The 13,577-nt window shown below is 48.6% G+C and overlaps 1 protein-coding gene and 1 long non-coding RNA gene across 5 annotated transcripts in view; one reads left to right on the top strand and one right to left on the bottom strand.

The window, feature by feature from the left end:
* LOC140219834 (uncharacterized) overlaps positions 1 to 13,577 on the top strand; it is an 83,830-nt gene that overhangs the window by 38,136 nt on the left and 32,117 nt on the right. The window lies entirely within an intron of this gene.
* LOC129386733 (uncharacterized) overlaps positions 1 to 13,577 on the bottom strand; it is a 91,049-nt gene that overhangs the window by 13,226 nt on the left and 64,246 nt on the right. The window lies entirely within an intron of this gene.

Raw genomic sequence — 13,577 nt, forward strand, 5'->3', positions numbered from 1 at the left:
TATCGAATGCGCATGTACAAAGGTCATGTAACGTATCACGAACTCTAAATTTTTCAACCACCAATATCCAGAGAGGTGTGTCTGGAATTGTATTCCGGCGCGCACGAATATTATCTGCGTACGCCTCACATCTTCAGTAGTGCTGCAAAGGACTTTTGAAATTGAGTACAATATCATTGTTTCGCTACATTTTCTTTCTAGAGAACAGATAAGGGTTTAGTGATACAACAAAGCGTAATTCTCTGACTCGTCTTGAAGCCAGGCAGGCCTATAAGAATTTGCCAATTGGTCAATTTGCTGGCTCGCCAAATGCTATTTGCTGCAAAATGAAGAACTGCGGCATAAATAGCTGTTAGTGCGCTTTAAAAAGCTGAAAACTACTTTTGCGATCTATCACCCATCAACGCAAAATATTGTTTAATTTTTTTTTTAAATACATTGCACACAGGCACAAATAAAGTATTTTTACACTGCTTGGTAATTTTTTGTTACCTCTTACAGATACAACCATGCATTTTTTATAGGTGATATGGACTGCCTTAAATACCAATATTCAATACATTGGACATTGCACTGCTCACTAGAAACAATTCGAAACACAATAAAGAGTGCTTTTCAGATGCATAATTGGCAGCCAAAAAAAAAAAAAAACATATTCTGTAAGCAACAAAGAAGAAATGAAATATGAGCGAGACACAATACTCACTGCGGGCCTCAGAAGCATATATGTGATGTAAGGGCGGAGGTACCTATGCGTGGCGGAAGCTTATTAACTAAATAGTGTGCTGCACTTCTTAAAAAAACTGTTTATTACGAGATTTCGGCCACAGACCGACCTTTCTAAAGACGGAAAACCAAGTCTGTCTTTATGCCACATTTACAGCTTAAGAGGTAAAAAGAAAAAGAAAAAAAGGAAAGAAAGAAACAAACAAAGAAGAAAAGTGTGAAAGCGAATTGTAAAAAGTATTTATGCCAATGAAGACTGAACAGATTGCGTAACAAGGGCTCACTTCAACGAGTGCCCGATTTACGAAGGCCACCAAACAGGCCAATAACCCTGTCACACGGACAAACTTGAGTGCACTTTGAGCAAGTGCAATTCAGCGCACTGAGCGTCATTTTGGCGGTGCACTGCTACACGAGAAGGAAAAGTTATTTTCTTGAATTGGTGGCGATAAATATGTTAACTTATAAATGGGTGCACAAAAACTGCTTGTCATTGTTAGAAACAGCATTTAGAATCAACTTCATAACAAGCGAAGTAATTTATTGCAACCTCGATAACAACATTATTCATCACGAGCCAAGACAAGACAGCAAGACTTAACCTGTACCGTCCAAGCAAAGTGTCCCGCGATACAACTGCGCGGCCATTACAAGGTGCGGCTGTAAGTAGCCCGAGAGCGGTATTAACGTGTTACGGGTTTTTTTGTTTTGTTTTTTCAGTGTGCCAATTTTATTACCTTGTAACGTTAGCAACCTAAACATCAGTTAGTAAAGGTTACTCCTCATTCGGCTTTCAATATTAGTTTAGTTATCTTTTACACATTACTAACGAGACTATAAATTTGGCCGCCGCGAAATGTGTTCGCCGAGCACACTCACTCTGCAGTGAGTGTCGCTAAGGCTCCCCGTGAGGCAGCCTGCGAATGACACTAGCGGCGAAGTGCGCTAGTTCAAAGTGCACTTAGGCTCACCCGCGGCGGCTACGGGGGAGGGGGTAAGCTCGAGCCCCCTCCGGAGTTTTCCGGGGAGGATGCTGCCCCCTTCGGCGATGCCGAAGCCTACTCCGCCCCACCGCACCCTAAAGTTCGTTACCAGAGTTTTGTCGCCCTAATAATTTGAGCTTTCTCACCTAAACTTCTATTGGAGCTAATAGCTCACTGCACCATTACTGGCGCGGTGATGCATGGCTCCTATATTGAGAATTTCGCTTTCTTTCTGAAAATCCTGACAATAGGATGACAAGCGCACTAAAAGCACAAGCGGCGGCTGGCTCATCCAAACTTTATCACTTCAATATGGTTTTAAATTTCTGTGTGAACACCACGCAGCTAATTTGAGGGCGCTGATTGATGATGCGGGTGGAGCAAAGTTGGGTTTTACTTTTTATCGTCGGCTTTCTTTACCAGTCAGAAAATTTGGTACGCAACCAGTACTTCGCCGAAAATACCCAGTTAGATGTCCCTTGGCTGTGCCTGAAAATGCCTCATGGACACTTTCTTGATTGGGAGAGTACTGGCGGCTACTCCACTGTTCTGGAAACCATGTGCAGTAGGCTTTCTTCGTTTAACGTAGTTCCAATTTTTTAAATACATGGTGCATGACAGTTGGGGCACCCTGTGCAATTCACTCAATAACGGAAATGAGGCCAAGCCGAATGCCCTCGAAATCGGAATCAACAGCGGTCATGCACAGCAGCACTTATACTCGCACTCACGTTAAAAAATATATATAGAGAGAAACACTGCAGTTTCTGCGGAAAGGAGAAGCAGTAGTAGCGATACCGATTTGTACGACAATTTCACGAAGAAAGCTTACTCCATCGAAAGACGCCAACTGGTAGCTGGTGCTTGAAGGCTTATGCTGTGAAACTGATCTGCCTCCTATGATCAGGTCTTGTAAATACTGATGCAAGGCCTTTATAATATATATAGATACATATATATATATATATATATATATATATATATATATATTACGGCAGTTGTTCCTGTTTCATATTTTAATCTTAGTAGTATTGTTGATGAGGCCTGTTTTGAGGTGTATCTTTCGTGTACCACATTAGAAGGCTGCTTACTCTGTAACCCCCCTTACACAATGCCCCCATGGGGCCTGTAAGGTATTTTAAATAAATGAATAAATATATATATATATATATATATATATATATATATATATATATATATATGTATATATGTATGTGTGTGTGTGTCATCCCTGCAAACTTCTTAATCTCATCCGCCCAGCTAAGTTTCTGCCCCATACGTGAGTACTGGTAACACACAACTATTATACACTTTTCTCTTGAAGGATAATTGCAACCTGCTGTTCATGATTTGAGAATGCCTGCCAAACGCACACCAGCCCATCCTTATTCTCATTATTTCAGTGCCATGATCTTGATCAATGATCTGGTCAGTTAGCATGCATTGCAATTGGTCCCCTGAGTTGCTAAGCAAGGCAATATCGTCAGCGAATCGCAAGTTACTTAGGTATTCTCCATTACCTCTTATCCCCAATTCTTCCCAATCCAGGTCTCTGAATACCTCCTGTAAACACGCTGTGAATAGCATTGGAGGGATCGTATTTCCCGGCCTGACGCCTTTCTTTATCGGGATTTTGTTGCTTTCTTTATGGAGGACTACGGTGGCTGTAGAGCCGCTATAGATATCTCTTAATATTTTTACATACGGCTCGTCTACACCATGATTCTGTAATGCCTCCATGGCTGATGAGGTTTCGACTGAATCAAACGCTTTCCGTAATCAATGAAAGCTATATAGAAGGGTTGGTTATACTCCGAACATTTCTCTATCACCTGACTGATAGTGTGAACATGGTCTATTGTTGAGTAGCCTTTACGGAATCCTGCCTGGTCCTTTGGTTGTCAGAAGTCTAAGGTGTTCCTGATTCTATTTGCGATTACCTTAGTAAATACTTTGTAGGCAACGGACAGTAAGCTGATCGGTCCATAATTTTTCAAGTCTTTGGAGTCCCTTATCTTATGGATTAGGATTATGTTAGCGTTCTTCCAAGGTTCCGGTAGGCTCGAGGTCATGAGGAATTGCGTATACAGGGTGGCCAGTTTCTCTAGAACAATCTGCCCACCATCCTTCAACAATACTGCTGTTACCTGAACTCCTCAGCCACTTGAACTATCTCATCCATATTAGTAATAATATTGCCGGCTTTGTCTCTTAGCGCATACATCTGATTTTTGCCAATTCCTAGTTTCTTCACTGCTTTTAGGCTTCCTCCGTTCCTGAGAGCACGTTCAACTCTATCCGTATTGTTGCAGGAAGAAAGCAGGCCCACGAGTGTAAAATAATGTATATTTACAACTGAGGTATATGGCGGTCAGGCAACTGCCAGACTTCGCCTTCCTCTAGTCTAATTCAACTTCCTTCTCTTCACCATAACATCACCCTCCCGGCAGAGTAGCTCCGTCCCGGTGCAAGTTACAGAGCCTCACCTAATGGGGGGACATAGGGCTTGAGCCTGACGACGTGAGCAACATCGCTGGTGACGTTAGGACGCACTGAAGGCTGACCTACTGGGGTGATCTGGTATGTCACGTCGGAAAGTTGGCGTAAGATCTGGTACGGACCAGAATGACGGGAAAGTTGTTTTTCCGAAAAGCCGACGCGACGTGAAGGCATCTATAGAAGGACAAGGGAACCAGGTGGGAAATGGGAGTCTCGGTGCCGAAGGTCGTAGTGTCGCTTTTGAGAAGCTTGCGATACTGTGAGGCGATGACGGCTGACTTCTCGGGCCTGGGCCGCTAAGTCAATAGAATCGCGAGCGTAACCAGTGCTGGTTGATTGTACTGTGGAAGATAGCAACGTGTCAAAGTGCAAGGTGGGGTCGCGGCCATACAACAGGTAAAATGGTGAATATCTGGCAGTGTCGTGACGGGAGGAGTTGTGCGCGAAAGTGATGTGTGCTATTGCGACGTCCCAGTCGCGGTGATCGTCGGAAACGTACATGGCCAGCATTTCAGTTAGCGTGCGGTGCAGTCGCTCGGTGAAGCCGTTCGTTTGAGGGTGGTACGCGGTAGCAATCTGGTGTTCTGTAGAACAGGAGCGGAGCAGATCATCGGCGATCTTCGATAGAAAGTAGTGGCCGCGATCCGTCAACAACTGGTGAGGGGTGCCGTGGTGCAGCATGACGTCGTATAGTAAGAAGTCGGCGACATCTGTAGCGCAGCTGGTAGGTAGCGCTCGTGCGATGGTATATCTCGTGGCATAATCGGTTGCTACAGCAATCCATTTGTTTCCTTTGAAGGAAATTGGAAAGGGGCCAAGGAGGTCTAGGCCCACACGGAAGAAGGTCTCTGTAGGGATATCAACTGGTTGCAGTAAACCAGCGGAAGGCATAGCAGGCGTCTTCCGGCGCTGGCACAGGTCATAAGAAGCGACATAACGGCGCACAGAGCGATAAATGCCGGGCAAGAAGAAGCGGAGCCGCAGGCGGTCATATCTACGAGTGATGCCCTGATGGCCGGCAGTAGGAGCGTCGTGAAGTTGCTGGTGCACAGCGAGTCGAAGGTGCTAGGGAACGACTAGGAGGAGCTCCGGGCGGTCAGGACGAACGCTACGACGGTATAAAGTTCCATCGCGCAAGGTGAACATCCGGAGGCACGGGTCATTGGGCGAGGAGCTTAGGCGTTCCATAAGTGTTCGAAGAACCGGATCTTTGCGCTGTTCGTTGCTAATATGGCGGAAGCCGTAGAGGGATAGAACACTGATGTCCGAGTCTGTATCGGTATCGTCTGGTTGACCCACGGGATTGTGGCACAGGTAGTCAGCGTCCTTATGCAGGCGCCCTGACATAATAGAATATGTATATTCTTGTAGACGCAATGTCCAACATGCAAGTCGTCCAGTTGGGTCCTTCAAAGAGGAGAGCCAGCAGAGGGCGTGATGATCGGTTACGACGCAGAAACTCCGACCGAAAAGGTACGGCCGAAATTTCGCGAACGCTTATACGAGCGCGAGACATTCTCTCTCAGTAATGGAGTAATTTCGCTCGGGCGCGGAAAGAAGGCGGCTAGCGTAAGCGATGGCACAGGCTTCGCCCTGCTGAAGCTGAGCGAGGACAGCGCCGATGACATGACCACTCGCGTCAGTTCGTACTTCAGTGGGCGCAAATGGGTCAACGTGTGACGGTATTGGTGAAGTTGTAAGCCGCTCAATCAGGGTAGAGAAGTCCTTCTCCTACAGTGGTCCCCAAGAGAAAGAGACGTCTTTCTTAAGAAGGTCAGTGAGAGGGCGAGCGATGTCGGCAAAATGTTTCACAAATCGCCGGAAATAGGAGCATAAACCCAGAAAACTACGGACATCGTTTGTTGAACAAGGTACAGGAAAATTTCGCACAGTGTGAAATTTCTGTGGATCAGGTTGAATTCCGGCGGCATTTACGAGATGGCCGAGCATGTGAATTTCACGGTGACCGAAATGGCACTTGGAGGAGTTTAACTGAAGGCCAGCCCTGCGAAACACGGAGAGTATGGTTCTGAGGCGCTGCAGGTGGCTCTCAAATTTTGGCGAAAACACAATCACATCGTCGAGGTAACAGAGGCATGTAGGCCACTTCATGCCGCGCAAGAGAGAGTCCATCATGCGCTCAAATGTAGCTGGCGCATTGCATAACCCAAAGGGCATGACTTTAAGTTGGTACAGACCGTCCGGTGTGACGAAGGCGCTTTTCTCGCGGTCCATCTCATCGACGCTAATCCGCCAATAGCCGGAGCGGAGGTCAATTGATGAAAGGTATTGGGATTCGTGAAGGCAGTCAAGAGCGTCAGCAATGCGAGGCAGGGGATAAACATCCTTCTTTGGTATCCTGTTGAGGTGACGGTAGTCAACGCAGAAGCGCAACGAGTTGCCTTTTTTTCTTTACTAAGACAACCGGCGATGCCCACGGGCTACTGGAAGGTTCAATGACGTCCTTGTCCATCATCCTGTCTATCTCTTTCTGTATGATGGCTCTTTCTGTCCGGAGACACGATATGTCCGCCCATGAATGGGGCTGGCGTCACCGGTGTTGATGCGATGCGTGACAACAGATGTCTGGCCAAGTGGACAGTCGTCCAAATCGAAGATGTCCCGATAAGATGACAGGAGGTGACGAAGAGCTGCTGTTTGCTCTGAAGGAAGGTCAGGGGCGATCATAGAAACATCGTCCGCAGAGGTCGAGTACGGAGGACTGGGTGACAAAGGTCCATTGGTACTGAGGAAGGATTCAGAGGACAAAGAAGAAACATCACACTCTTCCAAAAGAGTGATATGCGCCATGGCGATACCGTGTGACAGCACATGCGATGAAAATGCAAAATTGAGGATGGACACGCGAGTGCAGTTTTCGCAGATCCAGATTAAGGTGCTCGGCAGGGCAATATTGCGCGACAAAACTACGTCAATAAGCGGCGACACGACGTACTCGCCATTAGGTACGGCAGGAGAGGGCGTCAGGAGGACATTTGTAGCTGCTTGTGGAGACAGCCTTGCAAACTCAGCAGAACATAAGCGGTGTGAAGCACAAGTTGTTGTGTCGGCAGGAAGCGGCAGATCCAACTGTACAACACCTGCGGAGCAGTCAATTTGGGCAGAGTTTTTCAAAAGGAAGTCGATGCCGAGATTTAGGTCGTGCGGACAGTGTTCAAGGACAATAAAGAGAACAATGGTATAATGGCCCCCAATGGTCACACGTGCTGTGCACATTCCAAGGGCAGTTTAGGTACTCCCATCGGCGACTTGCACTGTGCCCGGTCCGGCAGGTGTCAGAACCTTTTAGAGCCTTCGGCGGAGAGCAGCGCTCATAACTGAAAGCTGCGCTCCTGTATGAACGAGAAATGTAACAGGAACGCCATCAACTTGAATGTCCAGTTGGTTTCCACTAGTAGGCAGGGTCAACAGAGGATTTGTGGGCCGCGTCGGAGTTGCAGCTTCACCTCCGTGAGCTGCACCGCCTAGTTTCCCGAAGCGAACGACCGGCTGCAGAAGGGGACGAAGAGCGGTGAACGAGAGGCGAACGGGACCTACGACCTTGCGGAGACGGGGAGCGGCTGGATCTTGGTGGAGCACTGTCGGCATTGATGTTCCTAGTCGTCGTATACGGCGAGAAAGTGCGATTCTCTGGTACTTGGCGGTGGTGACTTGGAGACAACCACCGAGCAGGCGACGACCAGTGGTTGCGGCAATGACGGGCGATCTGTCCTACCTGAGCAATTAAAACAGATTGATTTATCACCCGCTGTGCACCAGTCAGCTGGGTTGCGACGGAGTGGCGGAAAGCTTTGCGTCTGAGAGCGAGCGGCAGGAGAAATCTGGTAGGTACTTGTATGGCGGACCGCGCAGAGTGACGGAATGCCCCAGCTTGCTATTTCCTCCCGAACGACTGCTTGTATAAGGGAGATAGCGGGCACGCTTTCCCGACAGTCGGAACGAACTGGAGCTGGAGCCATGGCCTCAAGCTCACGGCGAACGATGCGCGTGATATCTTCCGGGCCTGTGAGCTGAACGAACCGCGGCGGGTCTTCGCAAGAAGATGTCGCGGCGGTATTGGTCAATCGGTCGAAAGTTTGAGCGGCGCGGCGGCCCTTCGCTTGTTCCAAGCGCCGGCACTCCTTTATAATTGCATCCACAGTGGCACAGTACTTACACATCAGTAGATTGAAGGCATCGTCTGCAATACCTTTCAGTATGCGACCAATCTTGTCTGCCTCGGTCATGTTGTTATCAGCCTTGTGATAGAGGGCCAACGCATCCAGTATGTACATGGCATAGGATTCTGTGGACGTCGGAGGGCGGCACGCAAGTTCATTTTTTGCTGCCAGCTGACGACCGACAGTTCTGCCAAACAGGTCTCGCATTTTTTTTCTTTGCAGACATCCCAGCTCGTTAGGTCAGCTTATTGTGTGTCGTACCATTGCTTCGCAGTTCCTCTAAGATAAAATATCGCGTTTGCTAGCATCATTGTTGGATCGCGCCTGTTGTTGTCACACACTCGCTCGTACATCATAAGCCAGTCCTTGACGTAGGCGTTGTCCATGCCACAAAATGTCCCTGGGTCCCACCAATAAGCTAGGATGACCGTCGGCACGCGCTGCTCAGGTGTTGTCGCGTGTGTCGGTTGATTTGCCATTGTGGTGGCAGGTAGATGACGTCCGCTGCAAAGTTCCGCGATTGTATCCCGCACCTTCCACCAAGATGTTGCAGGAAGAAAGCAGGCCCACGAGTGTAAAATAATGTACATCTACAACTTAGGTATATGGCGGTCAGGCAACTGGCAGACTTCGTCTTCCTCTAGTCTAATTGAACTTCCTTCTCTTCACCGTAAGAATAATATACTTCCCTATGTCAGCTGTCTTACGCTTGTTGATTAACTTCGAAAGTTCGGCCACTTCTATTCTAGATCAGGGTTAGAGGCTTTCATACATTGGCGTTTCTTGATCAGATCTTTGGTCTCGTGCGATAGCTTACTGGTATCCTGTCTAACGGAGTTACCGCCGACTTCTCTTGCACAATCCTTAATGATGCCCATAGGATTGTTGTTCATTGTTTCAACACTAAGGTCATCTTCCTCAGTTAAATCCGATTACCTGTTCTGTAGCTTGATCCAGAATTCCTCCATTTTCCTTCTTACCGCTAACTCATTGAGCGACTTCTTATGTACCAGTTTCTTCCGTTCCCACATCAAGTCTAGGCTAATTCGAGTTCTTACCATCCTATGGTCACTGCAGTGCACCTTGCCGAGCGCGTCCACATATTGTATGATGCCAGGGTTAGCGCCGAGTGTAAGATATATTTCATCTCTAGTCTCGTCATTCGGGCTCCTCCACATCCGCTTTCGCCTATCCCGCTTGCGGAAGCAGGTATTCATTATCCGCATGTTATTCTGTTCTGCAATGTCTACTAATAACTCTCCCCTGCTATTCCTGGAGCCTATGCCATATTCCCCTACTGACTTGTCTCCAGCCTGCTTCTTGCCTACCGTGGTATTGAAGTCGCCCATCAGTATAGTGTATTTTGTTTTGACTTTAGCCATTGCCGATTCCACGTCTTCATAGAAGCTTTCTACTTCCTGGTCATCATGACGGAATGTAGGGGAGTAAACCTGTACGACCTATAATTCGTACCTCTTATAAAGTTTCACTACAAGACCTGCCACCCTCTCGTTAATGCTATAGAATTCCTGTATGTTCCCAGCTATATTCTTATCAATCAGGAATCCGACTCCTAGTCCTCGTCTCTCCGCTAAGCCCAGGTAGCAAAGGACGTGCCCGCTTTTTAGCGCTGTATATGCTCCATTTGTCCTCCTAACTTCACTGAGCCCTATTATATCCCATTTACCGCCCGCTAATTCCTCCAATAGCACTGCTAGACTCGCTTCACTAGATAAAGTTCTGGCGTTAGGCGTTGCCAGGTTCAGGTTCCAATGGCGGCCTGTCCGGACCTCATATATATATATATAGACATACATTTACAACCCGGCATTGGTAGGGTGGGAATGCACGTACGAAACACACGATGCTTTGTTTCCGACGTTTCGACCGGGGTCCAGCCTTCATCAGAGAGTACACAACGTCAAGGCCTGTTTGAATACGTACATGGCATAGGGTGCCACCCTATGCGCTTAACCACTGCCAAGACACATAGCTGCTGTAAGGATCTTGCACACGTGAGTAATCGACAATATATTTAAAAAAAATTCGCGATCGGGAGGGTTGCTCCAGGTTCGCATGAATATATATATATATATATATATTAGGGGCTGGACAAGCTTCCTAAGTCCCCCTCTCCCCCCATATATATATATATATATACATATATATATATGTATATATTGTCACGAAAAGACAATGGACGATGTACCCGGCGTCGGCGAGGGAGGCAGTTGTACATGATGGCGTGCAATAATTCAAGCCAGCGTCCTCAGCTTCTACCTCTTCAACTTCAGCGCCCATGTCTTGCTGAGCGCGTGTTTCAGTCCCAACTTCTTTTTTCCAGCGCTGGCTCATGACATCTAGCAGCATTACTCCCCCGCCAAAAGAACGGCATCGACCCGATGCTTACTAAACTAGAAGGAAGAAGTGTGGAATTCGTATGATATCGGATTGGCGTCGCCTTAACGCGCGAAATACGGCTTGAGGCGAATAACATGCACTGTCTCTGAGCGGTGCTGTCGACGCCGAGGCGACGCGGCACCGTCGGGAATGACTTCATAGTTCACTTCACTAACGCGGCGTATCACTTTGTAGGGTCCAAAGTATCTACTAACGAGCTTCTCAGACAACCCCTGGCGACGAACTGGAGTCCACACCCAGACTTGGTCACCTGGCTGGTACTCGACTTGCCGATGTCGAAGGTTGTAGCGTCGTGCGTCTGTACTCTGCTGCTTCGCGATGTGCATGCGCGCGAGTTGACGAGCTTCCTCTGCGTGTTGAGTAAGTTGCTCGGCGTCGGCAGTAAGTGATGCTTCGGTGTCGTGCGGGAGCATAGCGTCTAGCGTGGTCTGGACATCGCGCCCGTAGACAAGACGGAACGATGTTAAGCGTGTGGTTTCCTGAATGGCGGTGTTGTACGCGAACGTAACGTACGGCAGGACTTGATCCCATGTTTTATGCTGGACGTCCACATACATAGACAGCATGTCAGCAATGGTTTTGTTTAGCCGTTCCGTCAGTCCGTTGGTCTGCGGATGATAGGCAGTCGCCTTGCGATGCTGCGTGCAGCTCAGCTCGAATATGTCCTCTATAAGTTGGGCTGTAAAGGCAGTGCCTCTGTCGGTGATGACATGTGAGGGGGCACCATGTCTGAGGACTATGTGCTCGATAAAGAACTGGGCAACTTCGTAGGCCGTGGCACGTTGTACAGCTTTCGTCTCGGCGTAGCGTGTTAGATAGTCCGTGGCGAGCATAATCAACTTGTTTCCGCTGGCTTACAAGGGAAAGGGTCCCAGAAGATCCAAGCCGATTTGATCAAACGGCGCACTAGTTGGCGCGATGGGTTGGAGTAACCCCCCGGGCTTCAAAGACGGCGACTTCCTGCGTTGACACTCATGGCAGCTTTGCACGTAACGCTTCACTGTGGTAGAAAGTCTGGGCCAGTAGTACATCTGGCGTACTCGTGCAAGAGTGCGTGAAAATCCCAAGTGTCCAGACGTGGGCTCATCATGGCAGGCTAGGAGAATGTCATCACGAAGGGCGGCAGGTACTACCAACAGATACTCTTTGTCGCTGGCACTCGAGTTTTTCTTGTAGAGGACACCCTTTCGCAGGCAGAAGGTCGAGAGACTGCGAGAAATGTGTCGTGGGATTGTAGCATTCTTGCCTTCTAGGTGATCGATGAGAGGGCGTATTTCGGCGTCCTCGCGCTGCCGTATGATCAAGTCAGATGCGGTGAGGGCCCCAAGGAATGCGCCGTCTTCGTCCATGTCCTCATCGCAAGTTTTGACGGGAGCGCGCGACAACGTGTCGGCATCTTCGTGTTTTCGGCCTGATTTGTAGACGATGGTAACATCGAACTCCTGCAGACGGAGACTCCATCGAGCAAGTCGTCCGGACGGGTCTCGTAAGCTGGCTAACCAACACAGGGAATGGTGGTCTGTTACCACCTTGAAAGGGCGACCGTAGAGATAAGGCCGAAATTTCATGATGGCCCACACAACCGCTAGACACTCTTTCTCGGAAGTGGAGTAGTTGATTTCGGCGCGTGAAAGGGTGCGACTGGCGTAAGCGATGACTCGCTCGACGCCTTCCTGGTGTTGAACGAGTACAGCGCCAAGACCGATGTTGCTTGCATCGGTATGCACCTCGGTGTCAGCGTCCTCGTCAAAGTGAGCGAGGACAGGTGATTCCTGCAGGCGTTGCCGTAACTCGGTGAAAGCTGCGTCCTGCTCATCCGCCCAAACAAAGGGTGTGTCTTCTCGCGTGAGGCGTACGAGTGGTTCAGCGATGCGCGAGAAATTGGCGATGAAGCGACGATAGTACGCACACAGAGCAGGAAAGCGGCGTTCTGCTTTCTTGTCACGAGGAGTCGGAAAAGCAGCAACAGCAGATGTTTTTTCTGGGTCAGGCTGGACGCCGTCGGTGTTCACGACATGCCCGAGGAACTTCAGCTCTTCGTAACCGAAGTGACACTTTTCTGGCTTTAGTGTGAGATTAGCGGAGCGGAGCGCCTCAAGTACCGCCTCTAAACGCTTCAGATGTTCTTCGAAGATCGCTGCAAACACGACGACGTCATCTAAGTATACTAAACAGCAGTGCCACTTCAGACCCGTCAGAACAGTGTCCATCATTCGCTGGAATGTGGCCGGTGCAGAACACAGGCCAAATGAAGTACTTTAAATTCGTACAGTCCATCCGGGGTAACAAAGGCAGTTTTTTCGCGATCTCTTTCGTCAACTTCGATTTGCCAATATCCTCCCTTCAGATCTATGGATGAAAAATACCTGGTTCGCCAGAGTCGATCTAACGAATCATCGATCCGCGGAAGCGGATAAACGTCTTTTTTTGTGACGTTCTTCAACTTTCTATAGTCAACGCAGAACCTAAGCGTTCCGTCTTTCTTTTTGACGAGGACCACCGGCGATGACCAAGAGCTTTGGGATGGTTGTATGACGTCATCGTCAAGCATTTCTTTAACTTGCGCATTAATGACGTTGCGCTCTTTCGCCGATACGCGATAAGGCAGCTGTCGTATGGGACGAGCATCGTCATACGTGATTATTCGGTGTCTCGTGATGGACGTCTGGCGTACCTTAGAAGAAGATGCGAAGCACTCCTTGAACCGAAGGAGCAACTCGCGCAGCGCTTTCTGCTTTTCCTCCGAAAGGTCTGAATTGATGTCGAT

The sequence above is a fragment of the Dermacentor andersoni genome, chromosome 8 (genome assembly GCF_023375885.2).
Source record: "Dermacentor andersoni chromosome 8, qqDerAnde1_hic_scaffold, whole genome shotgun sequence".
NCBI lineage: Eukaryota > Metazoa > Arthropoda > Arachnida > Ixodida > Ixodidae > Dermacentor > Dermacentor andersoni.